General features: G+C 34.5%; 1 protein-coding gene and 1 pseudogene across 1 annotated transcript in view; both read left to right on the top strand.

The window, feature by feature from the left end:
* LOC136833824 (dopamine receptor 1-like) overlaps nucleotides 1-17390 on the top strand; it is a 19355-nt pseudogene extending 1965 nt beyond the window's left edge.
* The window catches only part of LOC136833662 (dopamine receptor 1-like), a 462462-nt gene that overhangs the window by 360972 nt on the left and 82573 nt on the right, over nucleotides 1-18917 (top strand). The window lies entirely within an intron of this gene.

Genomic DNA, 18917 nt, shown 5'->3' with positions numbered 1-18917 from the left:
ATTATTTTCCTTGGCATTATTTGTGATTTTAGCTTATGACTTACTTTGTTTTTGTGTTTTTAATTAATTTCATTGACTCCTATTCTTGGCATTATTGTTATTATTCCTACCTCCTCTTTTTTTTTTCGGTCTTTCTTATCAATACAGAGTTCTCTTAATTTTCCTATTCTGGCTTCATTGTTGCTATACTCACTCCTTTTTCCTTTTTCGTGTTATGGCTTGAATTCTTTCAATACTTTAAATATAATAACTGCCTTTATGGCGATAAGTGGAAACACATTTTACGAGCCATGAGGCTGACTCAAATGCTTTTTATTAGCAACATTATTAACTTCAAGAATATTACATATGTTACACTGCAAGTTGCAAAGATTGCGTATGTCTCTGATGATTAGCTTATTAGTTTTGTCAGTTGATTAAATTGCTCAGTCGATGACGATCTCTCTATCTTTGTATATTACTGGTCTCCCTTGAGATTAATTTTCTGTAATCTCGAAGTTGTGTTACTGATAACTGATCTGATAGTATTATTATTACTGCTGTTTCCACGAATACTACTACTACTACTCATACTAATACTAATCTACGGCAATAGGAAAACTCCCAGTGGGAAAATTGCCAGGCGGAAAATTGCCATGTGGAAAATTGCCAGCAAGGAAATTTCCATGCAAGAATATTTCCAGGCGGAAGATTGCCATTGGCAAATTTAAAGATTTCTTTCATTTCTCCTTTCATAATTGTTCATTCTTACCTAAACTACCATTTCTCCTTTCTAATTTTATAAATTGTTCATTCTTACCCAATCTATCATGTCTCCTTCATAATTGTCCATTCTTACCCAAACTACCATTTCTCCTTTTGTTTATATCTATTTGCTTACTAAAAAAGAAAGAAATTCGTTCTAACCTTTTTTAAGAAAAAGACATATACTATTTCAGTATTCTTTGAAGTCTGTACCCATAATGGCTGCTTTCATAACAAGTGAACGTGGAAAGGATATTCTCATTGATGAACTACAATTTATGTATCATCTCAACGGAAGAAACAAGGAAGGAACAAACATCTATTGGGAATGTGCGTTAAGAAAACAGAAATCATGTCCAGCAAGACTACATTCAAAATCAAAGAACCATGATTACGAAATTTTGAAACATGTTAATGAACACAATCACAGTGCCGCCAAGAGCAAAGTAGAAGCCAAGGCAGCCATTCAAGAGCTGAAAAAGAAGCAATGACTTCAGGTCGTCCTACTCGTTCTTTGGTTGCGGAGTGACTTATCATCTTTTAGATGACTGTGCACGTGCTGAGCTCAAAATTTGCAACATGTAAGTAGGAATGTTAGGCATTGGAAACAGGAAACGTCTTGTACCCCACCAATTCCTTCTGAAAGGACAGGATTTGTAATTCCATCCGAATTTCAAATCTTAATTTGGTGAGAAATTCCTCCAGTATGATTCTGGAGTCGACGATGAAAATCGAATCTTATTATTTATCACGAATGATGGGATTGAGGATTTAAGAAAATATAAAAATTGGGCTATGGATGGAACGTTCAAAAGTGTCACCTGATATATATTTCCAGCTTTTTACAATTCATGTCCAAGTTGAAAATTCTAGTTTTTCCACGTGCTTTTGCATTTCTTCCCAACAAAAGTGAACGTACTTATGAAAATCTGTTTAATATACTTAGGAATTTAGTACAACTAGAACCTCACACGGTTATGAGTGACTTTGAAAAAAGCTTCGATAAATGGACTAAAGAGTGTTTTTCTAAACAGACCACACTGGATGTTTCCACTTCTGCCAGGCAAACTATAGAAAGCTTGTGAACCTTGGTTACAAAAATCGGTATCACAATGAAAGCAGCTTCAGTTTAAAAGTTACGATGTTTTTCTGCTGGCTTTCCTCTCCTCCCGTGTCATGATGTTGTTTCAGGTTTGAAGAATATCGGAAGATGAAGACATACCTCAAGAATTTCTATCTTATTGTAATTGACGTACATTGCGTTATGAGGAGGAAGGGGTAATGGGAGGAGAGCAACACCGTTATTCCTGATTCCTATGTGGAATGTTCATTCCAGAGTAGAGCACTGCATGCCACGTATCAACAACAGCATCGAAGCGTTCAACAATGCGCTTTTTCCAAAATATTTCTGTGTCTTCCCTAATATCTGAAATATTGAATTTTTAAAAAGAAGGAGGATATATTAGTGCATACAAAAATTCTACCACAATTTGAAAGAAGTGAGATTCGTTATCAAAGAAAAAATAAAGATGTCAATGATAAACTGAAGAGAACTGTTGGGCAGTATAGTGAAGAATCGTAAAATTCATTTTCTTGAGCTGTTGCATATAACCTCCACTCATTTTAAAAATTTTTCTATTTTTTTATATTTCTTAACATTTTGATTTTGTTTAATTATATAATGTAATGTGTTATATTTCGTTTACTGAATTTTGATCAATTATATTATGATGTAATGTGTTTATTTCAAAACTTACTCTCATTTTATTCATTCATCTATCAGATTACAGTACTATACTTTTGATTTAAAAAAATTTTTCTTCATTTAGGTTTGACTTTATATGATTAAATAGGCAATGGCGTCTTCCGCCTGGCAATATTCTGCATGGAAATTTTCCTTGCTGGCAATTTCCGCATGGCAATTTTCCGCATGGCAATTTTCCGCCTGGCAATTTTCCACTGGGAATTTTCCGTTCACGCTAATCTACATAACAAATGAAAGTAGTAACTAATAATGTAGGACAAGGGAAGACCATGATATCAGAATGAAATTTATTATTATTAATTTTAACAAATTTTTTACTATCAGTCATCCTATGCGACTGGGTGGTTTTTATAGTGTGGGGTTCCGGGTTGCATCCTGCCTCCTTAGGAGTCCATCACGCTGTTTCTAATAGCAAGCTCTTCTGCATGAGTCCTGAGCTACTTCGGCATCTAAGTTTTTCCAGGTTCCCTTTCAGGATCTTGGGGAACGTGCCTAGTGTTCCATGGTTATGGGTACAATTTCCAGTGGCATATCCCATATCCTCTTATTTCGATTTTCAGGTCTTGATACTTAATCAATTTTTTCTTGTTCTTTCTCATCTACTCTGGTGTCCTATGGTATTGCGACATCAGTGAAAGTGATACTTTCTTCTTGATTTTGTCAATCAGCGTCAAGTCTGGTCTGTTGGTTATTATTATTATTATTATTCTTTTTCTTTTAACGTGCTTTATTCCCATTTTTGTATGGGGTAAGTACGATGCCTTCTTTGAAGGACTTTTGATTTGGCTTTGGGGTAGACCTGTGTCTCGATCGGCTGCCCTCCGACATCGCTAGATCCCGGTACGTATGTTTCATGTATCATACCAGACCCAACGCCCTTTCTTCCCAGCAGCGAGAAGTCATTGCGCCGGTATGGCGAGAGTTCGAGACGTGAGATGTTTTGTTATGTTTTAGAAGGTGTTGTGGTGGCTTTGTTTTTTGTGTGTATTTAGTCTGGTAACATCCATTTGCTTTTAAGCAAACCTATCCGTTGATTACATATATAATCCCAGGATGTCTACACGGATAGCAAAGTGTTCGCTCTCTGATCAAGCCGGCTTGCGGTTTGAACCCGCCACAGACCTCTACGAAGTCCGAAGCTGCTGCTGCCAACCGACTCCTATTATTACATATTATTATTATTATTACATATTATTATTATTATTCAGATGAACCCTACTCATATGGAACAAGCCCGCCACAGGGGGGCCACTGACTTGAAATTCAAGCTTCCAAAGAATATTATGGTGTTCATTAGGAAGAAGTAACGGGAGGTAAAGAGAAATACAGAAAGAAGAGATCGCGTTGAGAAAGAAAAAAGAATTGAACAAATTAATAAATATAGATAAAAACAAAGACGAAAAAAATTAATGAGATAAATAATAGGTTTTTCTAGATGGACAGGATAGGTTGACAGGCCCAAAAAAAAGTAGAGGGTGAGACAGACAGACAAACAAACAGCGGACACAGAAAGGATAAAAAAACAGAGAGATAAAGACACTTTAACACCACCAAGCCAGAGCATAATAATTACGTTCAAAAATTTCATTGTTTTTATTCATTAAAATTCATGCATTGGGGAAAAGGTGAATATATTCCTTTCATACCACAATTCCCTTTTATCAAAGGCCCCATTTTATCAATTGTTTATTTTATGCAAGATTTTTTCCCGTTTGTTTTTGTTTACCTTTGGAATTTTGGTCTCAGCATCTGTTTTATCGAAAAATTCCTCCTGAATTGTAAATGTCAATTTTTATCAGAGCTCTGTTTAATTTCCGATTTTCTATGATAAGTTTGAATTTTCCCCATCATATATAACTATATATATATATATATATATATATATATATATATATATATATATTATATTATATTATTATATTATATTATAATTATATTTACGTTTCACTTTACCCAAACCATCAACAATTCATTATGCCACAATAGTATTCATCAGTTGTAATTTCCATGCAGCATTATTGATCACTGAAACGCATGAGGGGAAATAATAATGTTTATACATTTTATACAAAATGATATATTAAACAGAAATAATGTTTCACCAGAATTGCATCTCAAAATATCTGGATATTTTTTTAATAAGTTCTATTTGGTGTAAGGATTATAGTTCCGGGAACATATGTATGTAAATTTGTATATAGTGAGTCTTATAAAATGAATTTCATTAATTTATGTTGTATTTTAAGCCATGAATGATGTAGAAAATTCATTCTCTTGTCGGGGTCGTCCGCATAATTCCTGGACTAACGTTGAGATGCCTTTGTAATACCTTCTCTCTCTCTCTCTCTCTCTCTCTCTCTCTCTCTCTCTCTCTCTCTCTCTCTCTCTCTCTCTCTCTTGTTTCAGAATTAAGGTTTCTAATTTCCGTTATAGAAATTAATTGACCAAGTACTCATGCAAATGCATTAAATATACATATATATATATATATATATATATATATATATATATATATATATATATATATATATATATATTTACTCATTTCTTAACTAATATGATTTGTATTTTATTTCACTATTCAATAAGAGTCAATGAGGGGTAACCACTGCCATAAGCAAGGGTGACCCCAAAATTCTCTCTGGTTAACAAATTTCGTTGAGATACTTCTCTCTCTCTCTCTCTCTCTCTCTCTCTCTCTCTTCAGAATTAAGGTTTCTAATTTTCGCTGGTAGTTAGTTGACCAGTACTGATTTCAGTGCAGTAAAGTTTATAGATAGATATATATAATTTTTACTCTTTATCACTATTCTCAAGGGTCACATGAGGACACCACTTGCTTACGGCAAGTGGTGACCTCAACATTTCTCTCAAGTTAACTAATTAATTCCGTCAGCATATTATCGATTAGCGCAGTGAGGCCATCGAGCGAGAGTTTTATAGAATATATAAAACAAAACAAAATCTTGATCTGATTTCAGTAATTCATTATGGGATCGATCTGGTCGGCATAGACTATAATGGAAAAACGAGAGAAAAAAAATTTATATATATTTGTTTGTATGTAAGTGTGTATGTACAGTATGTATGTGTATATGTATATGTATGTATATATATATGTATATATATATTTATATGTATATATATATATACCCAGTATATATGACTGTAAAATATTTTCTGTTAAAACAGAAAATATTTTACAGTCCTCAAAAACACTAAAAGAAATTTCTACCCGTTTGGTATTTTGTGGCCTCCTTTTATTATTATATATATATATATATATTATATATATATATATATATATATATATATATATATATATATATATATATATATATATGTGTGTGTGTGTGTGTGTGTGTGTGTGTATGTGTATCGAGATTTATGACATCCAATGGAATATCCGTATTGTTCCCATTGACAAATGACGCAGACCAGTCCACAAATAGCCCCCCCACGTCTCGTTACATTTCATGACAGGTATTACAGAAATAAATCACTTGATGGCAGATGCATCAATCGACAATGTACTGTAATATACAGCGTCATTTCGCGAGCGTGAAATGTTAAAAAAAAAGAATAGTGAAAATCATTTTTCAACATTCTGGGAAAATGGGATTTCCATTCCACAGCAGATTACGCTTTCCAGCCCTGCCCCCAAAAATCAGAAACGGAATCGAAGCGGAAATTTAGATAACGGATGTTTTGTAATGACTCTGTTGATAGATTTCGCGAAGTTGGCGTTCTCATAATGGAAGCTCAGTCCCAATGGGGCAATGTCAGTTGAAGGATGTCACAGCTTTACTTAAAAGATCATTTATTGCCAAAGGATTGCTTTTTTTTGTGAGTTGCATGATTTGTATTTTCGTGTCTGATCCAGATTTGCTTAGGATCGGCCGCCGGTTTCGACTTTAACGACAGGTTGTTGATATATAGGGGTTTGTTAGCGATATTGTGTGGAACTTGGGAAAAAATTTTGTTCAGTGACCTTAGGTTTTAGACGCCAGAGCATTTTTCGGCCAAAAGGCCATTTTCAAAATGCATCTCCTCCTTTGCTTTTTGGTTTTAAGGGATGATTTGAACCACGTGATAAACACATATGGATTCTGATATAAAGCCGGGGATTTGATTTTTCAATTATTTTTTCGAGATATGAATTTTTTTTTTTTAATGAAATTTCCGGAAAAATTACAGAAAAAAATATTGCCAAAAATCAGAAACTCAAAATATTAAAAATCCCCGGCTTTGTTCTTTAATCTACCATGTTTCATGTTATATTTAAAATTTCATTTAGATTGTCCAATACTAAGGAGGAGATGCATTTAAAGATGAAAAACTTATGTTTTGAGAAACGGCCTTCAAAGTTTTAGTTATATAAAAAAAGTAAAAGGACTTCAAAGACTGTTACAATTAATTTATGGTTTTAATTTTTATTTTTGGGTATTAATTAATGCAAAATGATTATAAATAAGAATATTAATTGATTATTTATGTGCCTACACATTCTTATAAATTTTAGGTTCCTGGTCCCCTGTCTGATCTTGCTGCAAGGTACTTAGGTATCATAGTTGCTTACACTTTTTATTATTAGTGTCTCTGAATCCATCCCTTGCCAAATGGATCCTGAAATTACTTTCTACAATTAGGATTCGTGGATTCAAGTAATCTAAGTCTTGCTTCACTTATTATGATCATTTTATTTTCACGATCGTCATAATATCAGCCTCCGAGCCACTGCTTTCTTCTTTCTTAAAATATCTTGCCCTTAGTATGACGAACGAATAAAGAGGCTTTAGGTGGATGTGGTTGGTCTCGTCAGCAGTGATCGCTGCCCGGCGCTGTTTGCTGGCGACATCTCTCTCTCTCTCCGTCACCCATCTCCCTATGGCACTAATTTCTTTTTGAATTCTTTCTTCTACTTCGCCTGGACTTTTCCACTTGGCTTTGGCATTCTAGAGCATGAAGTGAACTCTGATTCCTTTCAGTAACGGTGAAAACAAAAACACCGCAGAAAATACAGAGTTCAGTCAAGGCTAGCGAGCGTGAAACGTGTCCTTCTGGCTTGTTTATAGGCAACCCGGCTGACAGTCGGCGTCATGGCGACGTGCGTTGTCATGAAGTTAGAATAACTAAAAGGTACCAAGTAGGATATTATTGAGACATTATATATTTCATTTCAAAGGAAGTTTCATAACACACATCGCAAAAACTATACCAGACTAAATCATTTGAGGCTTACTGTGTTTATGGGTATATAGTTATTGTTACATTTGAGGCCATAACCAGAGAAATAAGGCAAATTTTTAGCATAATATTTCGTGGACACATTTTGAACGCTATAATGAAGTCATAGAATTTGTAGTTTTTTCAGCAAATCGAATTTTTAAAGATTTTTGTTTTTAGGGCCGATCCCTTTGTGGCCAGCTTTTCATGGCGAATCTCGAGTGTGATAAATGAAATGGCTTTTTTTTCGAAGTGGGTTTTCATACCTAGAATGAACCTCGCAGAATATAAATTTGGGAAGAGGCTTTCTTTATGTCAGAGAAGTTCAGCGAGTCCTGGGGAATGATATATTATATATTCGCTTAAATTTCTCAGATCTGCTATATATATAAAATAGAGAAAGGGCAGAGGTATGTATCTAATATATATATGCACATACAAACTATTAGTGTTAGTATCTAATCCAATATTGATTCCTAATTTAGAGATTTATTATTATATATGGATGCCAGTGACATAGGTATTGGGGATCTCTTCAAAGGAACAAGGCAGAAGTTCAGGTCCATCATATTATGTGGAAAATTACTCTCTGAGAAAAATCCACCATAGAACTCAACTCTGCAACAGTCCTGAGTTCTTTTGCATTTTTGGGACGCAGTCGATCAAAGGAGTAATTACAGGCAAGACCATAAAGATTGGTTTCATAGAGCTGAAAGGATTAGTAGATTTGATGTTATTCTCAATTATAGTAATAATTGTCTTAAGTCAGAGGAGCATACACATATTTATCCTTATGGCAAGTAGTAGATTAGTGATATAATACACACACACAATAATAATACACACACACACACACACATATATATATATATATATATATATATATATATATATATATATATATATATATATTTATGTAGGAATGCATGTAAGACATGTATATGTGTGTGTGAGTGTATACATGTGCTCACATAATGAGTTTCTGTAATTATGTACAGTAAGTAATGGTGTACTGTAAACATCATTGTTTTTTAGTACAATTGAGTTATAAATAGATGAATTATTTCTGTTTCTTCTCCAAGGAAAGGAAGGAGTTGTACCATACTGAGAATTTCTACTGAATAAGCTGGACATTTTTTGGGAGGTTGGATCAAGGATTTTTCATGATCGTAGATCCATACTTATGCAGTAATGTATGAATAAATTGTATGTTATTTCCGGATATAATAAAACTAGACCACGGTTTGAGGAAGGTGCAAAGAAATGTAGTCAGGTAGTCCTTTGCAAGGAGTACAATGAAAAATATTAGTTGGAAACATAATGAAGGAGCATTCATAAACAAAAGCTGCAGATGATATTTCCTTCATTGCAATAAAAATATCGTTACTTTAAAAGACACACTGAAACAAGGTCACCACAGCAATGTATGTACAAAAGATATTGATCATTAAGATTACGATTATTTATGAAGCATATAGTCGCGTTAGGTACTACTTGGGTTGTTGAATTGAATTACTATAGAATTTAGGCCAAAGGTTGAGCACTGGGACCTAAGAGGCCATTCCTTTCCTGACGCTGGAAACGGAAATTGACAGTAAAGTTTTGAAAGGTGCAACAGGAGGAAAACCTGCAGTTGTTCTAATCAGCTATAGAGAGGGTGGAAGGTAAGATGGAAGAAAGAGAATATGAGCGCTTTAACAGCAAAAGGAACGAAATGGGTTACAGCTAGCCGAAGGCAATCTCTGCAAAGAACCTTATAATGCTTCAGTACTCTATACGAGTAAAAATTTGGTTGTTCTTAAGTGTGTTCCACGCAACATTGAATGATGTTGCATCGCCTTACCTAACCCGTCACGCTCATAATTCCTAGACAGATAATAATCAGTTTGCTTAGGACGGCAAAATACTGTTGTGTCCTTCAAGCTTGTCGTGAGATAATGATGTTTAACCATTACCTCGTTTGGTCCTTTATTCCTTTCCGGTGTTTACATATCTCTAGTTTCCGGGAACCTTTTTTCAGATTGGTATTGACGTTTCTGATTAGAGGACAGTACTCTTAAATGTAACAAGAGTGATTATCCTTATCCGTGGTTGTCAAATACATGTCATATTTCCGATGACTTGCTAGCATACAAAGTCAGGTTTTTAGTCTTCTGCAAAAGGAAACTATTGTGCCGGCTTTGTCTGTCCGTCCGCACTTTATTCTGGCCGCACTTTTTTTCTGTCCGCACTTTTTCTATCCACCGATCTTGAAATCTACTGAGGCTAGAAGGCTGCAAATTGCGTGTTGATCATCCACCCTCCAATCATCAAACATACCAAAATTGCAGCCCTAGAAGCCTCAGTAGTTTTATTTTTATTTAAGGTTAAAGTTAGCTATAATCGTGCCTCTGGCAACGGTGGTGATAAGCCAACACGGGGCCGTGGTTAAAGTTTCATGGGCTGCGGCTCATATAGCATTATACCGAGACCACCGAAGGATAGATCTATTTTCGGTGGCCTTGATTATACGCTGTAGCGGCTGTACAGAAAACTCGATTGCGCCGAAGAAACTTCTGCGTATTTTTTACTTGTTTTTATGATTTCCACGTTTGAGAATATTATTAGGTTTAAGTCACGTAATTTCTTAAAATAACCAGAAATGCCAGTACACCTTATGCATTGCACTGTAGGCATTACTGAAAGTTCTTTGCAGCGTGCCTTCGGCCCCTAGCTGCGACCCCTTTCGTTCCTTTTACTGTACCTCCTTTCATATTCTCTTCCACCTTACTTTCCACCCTCTCCTAACAAGTGATTCATAGTGCAACTGCTTTGAGGTTTTAATCCTGTTACACCTTTCAAACCTTTTATTGTCAATTTCCGTTTCAGCGCTGAATGACCTCATAGGTCCCAGTGCTTGGCCTTTGGCCTAAATTCTATATTCAATTCAATTCATTTAAAATGAAAAGTCTCTGGCCAGTCAGTGTGTCCGTCGAATGTTTGCTTAGTTATCAGAAGCCTTGCTTTTTTTTTTTTTTTTTTCACGAATGAAAAACATATTTTGTTGATCAAAAATGGAACATCGTAAAGAACAGAACGATAAGTAAGGGCGATTAGACTTTTGCAGCGTGGGCTAAAATAAGACTAAAGCTATATCCTGTAAGCAATGTTTCAGGTGTAAGATATTGCAGATGAGTTCGGTCAAAAACAAATTGGCCGTTCAAAAAATGTTCAAAGAATTCAGGGATTTGTTAGAATAGTATCCCATTTTTAGTTTTCTGATAAGAAAACTGTTGTGCCGGCTTTGTCTGTCCGTCTGCAATTTATTCTGTCCGCACGTTTGCTGACCGCCATCAGATCTTAAAAACTACTGAGGCTAGAGGGCTGCAAATTGGTATGTTGATCATCCACCCTCCAGTCATCAAACATACCAAATTGCAGCCCTCTAGCCCAAATAGTTTTTATTTTATTTAAGGTTAAAATTGGCCATAATCGTGCATCTGGCAACGATATAGACCAGGCCACCACCGGGCCGTGGTTAAAGATTCATGGGCCGCGGCTCATACAGCATTACACCGTGACCACCGAAAGATAGATCTATTTTCGGTGGCTTGATTATATGCTGTGCAGAAAACTCGATTGCGCCAGAGAAACTTCGGCGCGTTTTTTACTCTTTTTTTTAAGTTTTGACCATGGCGATAGGTAGTGTTTTTTTTTTTGTAGCAATGGTGGTTTTTTGTTTATTTTTGCAATACCAAAGAGTACTTACTATTTATTTATTAAAAATGTATTAATTAGCTATTTAAGTCTTTATATTTGAGTAAATGTTCATAAAATTATTTAGGTCTTGGTTCCCTCGGTATAACATTTACACACACATATATATGCACATGTGTGCATATGTTACTATGTACGTATTTCAGTATCTTTTAGAAGCATAGGCAACCGACTGCTCAACTGTAGGCTTTAAATTTGTAATATGCTTGTATGCAATTCTCTTCTTTATTTCATTTTCTGTTCTAGATGGAGTGATGTGGAAAATTTGCGTAATATATACTGAAGACTGGTATTTCAAATGATTAGAGAGAGTTATAGCTTAATGAAATCTATAAGATTCAATATGTAGACATTTGAAATAAATGTAACATGTTTAGACATTAAAACAGAAAGAGACACTGAAATGTTTAGATATGTATAGAAACTTGGAAAATAACAAACATGAGGGAGATATACTTGCGAATTTTTGTCAGGTGCTCATTCAGTTAGTAGTCAAAACAAAATATAAACAAATAATGCGCTGCTGACGTATCTTCGGCGCAATTGAGTTTCTGTACAACGTATAATCAAATCCATCGAAAAAGGTCTATCTTTCGGTGGTCTTGGTAAAACGCTGTTTGAGCCACGGCCCATGAAATTTTTAACCACTGCCGGTGGTGGCCTTTCCTATATTTTGCCAAGAACCACGATTGGCTAACTTTAACTCTTAAACAAAATAAAAGCTACTGAGGCTAGAGGACTACAATTTGTATGTTTGATGATTACCGTGGATGATCAACATACCAATTTGCAGCCCTCTAGCCTCAGTCTTTTGAATCTGAGCTGACAGACAAAAAAGTACGGACAGAAAAAATGCGGACAGGAAAAGGTGCGGACGAACAGACAAAACCAGCAACAATATTTTTTCTTAAAAATGGTGAAATCAGATTTGGTGGTTCATACAATACCTCCCCTAATTAAAGCCTGGCTAATGAAGCGTATTACGAATTCTGATTCGGGGCTGAAATACCTGATTCTTCACCAGCAGCAACTGTTGAAACTTTACACTCCTAATGAGTGAGATATGATCATTCTTGCTTTCCAAGGGATCGGTGTGATGTGATATTACCAAACGGGAGATGATACCTATTTCAAATTTTCAGATATACAATGTTATTGTATTAGAGAGCGAGAGAGAGAGAGAGAGAGAGAGAGAGAGAGAGAGAGAGAATAGCTTTTTCTATGACAGATAATATGAGGGCATACAGACAATATACACAGACAGAAGAAGAAGAAGAAGAAGAGAGAGAGAGAGAGTGATGGGGGAGGGAGTAGCTTTTTATATGACGAGGTAATATGACAGACAAGTAGACAGACAGAGAGTATTTTTTTTTTTTTTTTTGCAGAATCAATAATATGATGTTATATAGACGGAGAGAAAGTCCATATTTGTTAGGAAGAGAGAGAGCGAGAGTAGTTTTTTGTATTTATCAGTAATATGAGGCTATAGCAGACAGACAGACATAGACAAAGAGGAGAGTTCATATTTATTAATGAGAGAGAGAGAGAGAGAGAGAGAGAGAGAGAGAGAGAGAGAGAGAGAGAGAGAGAGAGAGAGAGCCATATTTCAGAAAATATTCAATTTCAGACAGGCTGGAATTTTGAAACCATACTTTCAAACCCCCTACCGTAACACCCTCAAGACACTTGTTCTCATTTTCATTCTCTGAAGTTGGGCAGTCACCGGAGTGCTTGGTTTGGTTTCTTATTTTCTGTTTGTTTGGGCTTTGGGATTCTTTTCCTTCTTCCATTATCCTTAGTCTTAGTTTACATATATATACTATATATATATATATATATATATATATATATATATATATATATATATATATATATGTGTGTGTGTGTGTGTGTGTGTCTGTATATATTATATATATATATTATATGTAATATGTATATATATACATACACGTGCATATATGTGTGTGTGCGCGTGTGTGGAAGCCTCCATTCCAAAACTTTGGCGTAACCCGTTTAGTTTCACATTCAACAAAAGATAATTTGGAAGGCAAATGTTTACCAACCCACTAACTTCTGTAGCTTATTGGTATAGCTTCTGATGGCCCCAACTACATAGTACTAATATTTACTGCACGTAGTTCTGTAATAGGTAAACCTTTTTTTATAATTTCATAATTATATAATAATTAACCCCGCTGTCAAGTTTCAGCTTGTTTTACCTCTGAAATATTATGCTACAGTTAACACACACCTAGGCAATAGTTAGTATATGGTTTATTCATGTAAAGAACGTTAATTGTATATTCTTTTGAGTCACCTGTGTTGTGGGTTTGCTATATATATATATATATATATATATATATATATATATATATATATATATATATATATATATATATATATATATATGCAGAATATATATATGTATGTATGTATGTATGTATGTATGTATGTATGTATGTATGTATGTATGTATGTATGTATGTATGCATGTATGTATGTATATGTAATATGCTTATGTATATATATACATATATGCATATATATATGTATATTTATATATGAGTATATGTATACATAAATATATATATATATATGTATATATATATATATATATATATATATATATATATATATATATATATACATATTCATGTGTGTGTCTGTCTGTAGATAAACCAAATCAAATCATATAATGGAAAGATTATTCTTTTCTTCAGAAAATGTTATGCAAAATGAATCGTAAAATCAGATGATTAGGATTTTGAAAACCCTGTACTTACGTATAAGTGTGTTTCTTATTTCTCGGTGTTCTTTCTTTATTCTCATATTTTATAATTAAACACTATTTGAATAGATCACATATATTATCCGAGTTGATTATCTCTCACTTTGTTCTTTTGTTCAAGAAATTCTTTGAACCCGTGTATATTTTCTTTGAAATTATCACGGATTTGTAAAAGTTTATGTGTTTTTTTTATCTGTTTAAAAAGATAACCTGTTGGCCTAATTAGGTTGAATTTTGAGGGAGCAGAGTGTTATTTCAGGCAGTTCAAGAATTTTTGGCCGAGTGGATTCAACAGACGAAATATTTTATTCAAGATTCACAGTTTTGCTTCGTCTAACTTGAAATTGAACTGAACTGAATATAGAATTTAGGCCAAAAGCCAAGCACTGACACCTATGAGTTCATTCAGCTCTGAAACGGAAATTGACAGTGAAAGGTTTGAAAGGTGAAACAGGAGGAGAGCCTCGCAGTTGCACTATGAATCAATTGTTAGGAGAGGCTGGAAAGTAAGATGGAAGAGAGAATATGAAAGGAGGTACAGTAAAAGGAACGAAAGATGTTGCAGGTTGGGGCCGAAGGCACGCTGCAAAGAACCTTATGTAATGCCTACAGTGCACCGCACGAGGTGCACTGATGGCGCTACCCCTCTACGGGGGTCTAATTTTTAAGGAGTAAAAACTATTTAAATGAATGCTTCGGCCTTTGACCGTGTCCTCAGTATTATTCCCTATTCTGCTCAGTTATTCTTTTTAGTTCCTCATTGGACCGGTCGATATCGTTCTCGGCTAGCACCGTGCTGGGCCCGCGTTCGATTCTCCGGCTGGCCAGTGAAGAATTAGAGGAATTTATTTCTGGTGATAGAAATTAATTTCTCTTCATAATGTGGTTCGGATTCCACAATAAGCTGTAGGTCCCGTTGCTACGTAACCAGTTGGTTCTTAGCCACGTAAAAATAAGTCTAATCCTTCGAGCCAGCCCTCTCTAGGAGAGCTGTTAATCAGCTCAGTGGTCTGGTTAAACTAAGCTATACTTACTTTTTCCATCTCTGACCAAAAACAGAGGTTTTGGTCGAATGTAATTTAACTTGAAAGAGTGAAAATAATTTAAAGGAATACTTTTACCTTTTACCAGATCCTCATTGCTGTTCCTTATTCTACTAATAGTCCCTCTTTCTTCTCAGACTATAAAGAGAGGTTTTTGTTTGAAGTGCTCCAACTTGAAAGAGTAAAAAATATTTTAGGAATGTTTTGAACTTTGACCAGATTCTCAGTACTATTCCTAATTCTACAATAATCCCTCTTTCTTCTCTGACCAGAAAGAAAGGTTTATGTTTAACATAATCTAACTTGAAGGGGTAAAAAAATATTTAAAGGGATCTTTTGGCCTTTTACCAATTCTTCAGTACTATTCCCTATTACGCTCAATTGTCCGTTTTCGTCTCTGACCATGAAGAGAGGTATTTTTCTAAAGTAATCTAACTTAAGATAGTAAACACACATCTAAAGGAACGCTTTGACCCTTTAAACGACCCTTATTCTGTAACCTGTTCAACAAGTCCTCTTTTTCTCTGACTATTAAGAGGAGTGTATTCGTCTAAAGTAATCTAATTTAAGATAGTAAACAAACATCTAAGGAGCGCTTTGACCTTTGACACGACCCCGTTCCTTATCCTATCCAACGATCCCTCTTTTTGTCTAAAGTGATCTAAAATAGTAAACAGTATTTTAAGGAATACTTTGACCTTTGACCCGAGCCTCATAATAATAATAAGTGATCTAAGATAGTAAACAATATTGAAAGGAATGCTTTGACCTGCGACCCGATCCTCATCGTTAATAATAATAATAATAATAATAATAATAATAATAATAATAATAATAATAATAATAATAATAAGTGATCTGAGATAGTAAACAATATTTAAAGGAATGCTTTAACCTTGACCTGATCCTCATCATTAATAATAATAATAATAATATTAATAATAATAATAATAATAATAATAATAATAATAATAATAATAATTTCATTTCAGCTCAGGGTCATATACATGGAATATACAAAGTAGAGACGATATAACTTCAGCCTATTCAGCAACCCCGTCTTCATCTTCTTCTTCTTCATCTTCTTCTTCTTGCCTTCCCAGGCTGTCCTCCTCTCCTCTCGTCATCTTCCTGTCTATATTCGGCAACGTCCTGGTGCCTGGCTGTCTACACGGACCGTAACCTCCGCAAGATCGGCAAACCTCTTTGTCGTGTCCCTCGCCATCGCCGACCTCTTCGTGGCATGCGTGGTCATGACCTTCGCCCTGGTCAATGACCTGCTGGGATACTGGCCCGCTTCGGACGCCACTACTGCGACACCTGGATCGCCTTCGACGTCATGTGCTCAACAGCTTCCATCGTCAACTTGTGCGCCATCAGTCTAGACCGATATATCCACATCAAGGTGAGGGAGCGTCTCTAATTCGCCTCTTTTTCAGGAAGTTGCTCCAGGCATTTGGATGAGCCACTGCCCTTTTTTAATAATGTTTTATTATAATGATATTTTGTTGATTTATATGAGTTTTTGTCATTTTTTGAAGGTGACTTTCCCCCAGCTAGCAGGTAGAGAAGTAAGGAATATTTTAGTCATAGCCAGGTGAATGCTGTTGTTGAACGATCTCTTAAACTATATCTTGAGGGATTTGTATAAACATTGTTACTTTTTATTTTTTTACTTTTTCTGCCTTCCTAGCGTTGCACCAGCCTCTCTAACTACAGTAATCTTTCAATTGCACCTGAGGTTTTCTCCCAGTTCAACCTTTTTGATTCAGTAGGCCTACTTTACCTCCTTAATTTCCTGGGTCTCTTCATCTTGCTGGCCAACCACCCAACTCCCTATTTGCACTTTAGACCTCAACGGCCTAGTGGCCTGGCTTGACAGCTTAGATTTCACCAGATTGAATACAATAGATTAATTAGACTTATAAATTCGGTGGTCTGTTTCAGGACCCACTGCGTTACGGACGATGGATGACCAAGAGGATTGTCACTCTGGCCATTGCTGGCATATGGCTCTTGAGTGCTCATCTCCTTCCTGCCTATAAGTCTGGGATCATTTGCCAGATGAAAAGGGCCTGTAGTAAACGGATAAAATATTATGCATGTATATATGTATGTATGTATGTATACTGTACATGTAGAGTATATTATATATATATATATATATATATATATATATATATATATATACTATTCATATATGTATGTATGTAATATATATATATATATATATATATATATATATATATATATATATATATATATATATATATATATATATGTATATATATATATATATATATATATATATGTGTGTGTGTGTGTGTATATATATATATATATATATATATATACATATATATATATATATATATATATATATATATATATATACATATATATATATAGAATATATATATATATATATATATATATATATATATATATATATATATATATATATATATGTAAGTGTAAGTAAAGCATATAATGCAAGTGTTTGTGTATTTTGTGTGTGTGAAGATAAAAACGCAATAATTATTGTTATACGAACAGTCAGTTGGGAAAAATATTGCGTGAAATTAACTCAAACAGTCATCAATTGTTTGTTTTAATTTCATCATGTTTAGAAACAAACCTGCAACTTTTACTGTAAATTTTATTACTTGGAAAAAAATTGAATAACAACTTTCACTGAGGAAGAAAATTAGAAGCAGGTTAATATTATTTTATTTTACGTTATATGTTGTATTTTTATTTTTAGTAGTTTACAAATTTGTATCTAGAGGAAATATAAGTGAAGGATGTGTCGAGTCTAGAAAAATATGCAAACATATTTGTCACAGGTCAACTGGAAACAAGTTCAGCCAGTTATGTAGAGATTCTTCTCTCTCTCTCTCTCTCTCTCTCTCTCTCTCTCTCTCTCTCTCTCTCTGTGTTTGTTACTTCTATTTCGAGTAATATTGCCATGCTTATATGCCCACTAAAGACTTGTCGAAATATTTTGAAAAAGTTGCAACTTGTCGGAAATATTTGAAAAAGTTATAACTTGTCGAAAATATTTCAAAAAGTTGTAACTTGTCGAAAATATTTTAAAAAGTTGTAACTTGTCGAAATTATTTTAAAAAGTTGTAGCTTGTCGAAAATATTTTGAAAAGCTGTAATTTGACGAAAATATTTGAAAAAGTTGTAACTTGTCGAAAATATTTTAAAAAGCTGTAACTTGTCGCAAATATTTTGAACAGTTGTAACTTGTCGAAAATATTTTAAAAAGTTGTAACTTGTCGAAAATAGTTTAAAAAGTTGTAACTTGTCGAAAAATATTTTAAAAAGTTGTAACTTGTCGAAAATATTTAAAAAGCTGTGGTAGAATAACTTCATTTTGCAACGGACCCTATTTTTGAGTGATAGAAATGAAACCACTTTCATACGCTGCCTCTGGCGTGAATTAAGCAAACGTGATGTTTTGATCAGAGCATTTTGCAGAGCTGCTGTCGTGAGTCTCGGTGAAATGACAGCTGGTATTGAGGCTCAGTTTATGGATGCCACATGGTCAGTATCTTGTGACTATAAATGATGAGCAGTTACCTAGCAG

Source organism: Macrobrachium rosenbergii, chromosome 52 (genome assembly GCF_040412425.1).
Source record: "Macrobrachium rosenbergii isolate ZJJX-2024 chromosome 52, ASM4041242v1, whole genome shotgun sequence".
NCBI classification, from domain to species: domain Eukaryota; kingdom Metazoa; phylum Arthropoda; class Malacostraca; order Decapoda; family Palaemonidae; genus Macrobrachium; species Macrobrachium rosenbergii.
The sequence above is the reverse complement of the archived record's forward strand: the minus strand, read 5'-3'. Positions and strand labels throughout refer to the sequence as shown.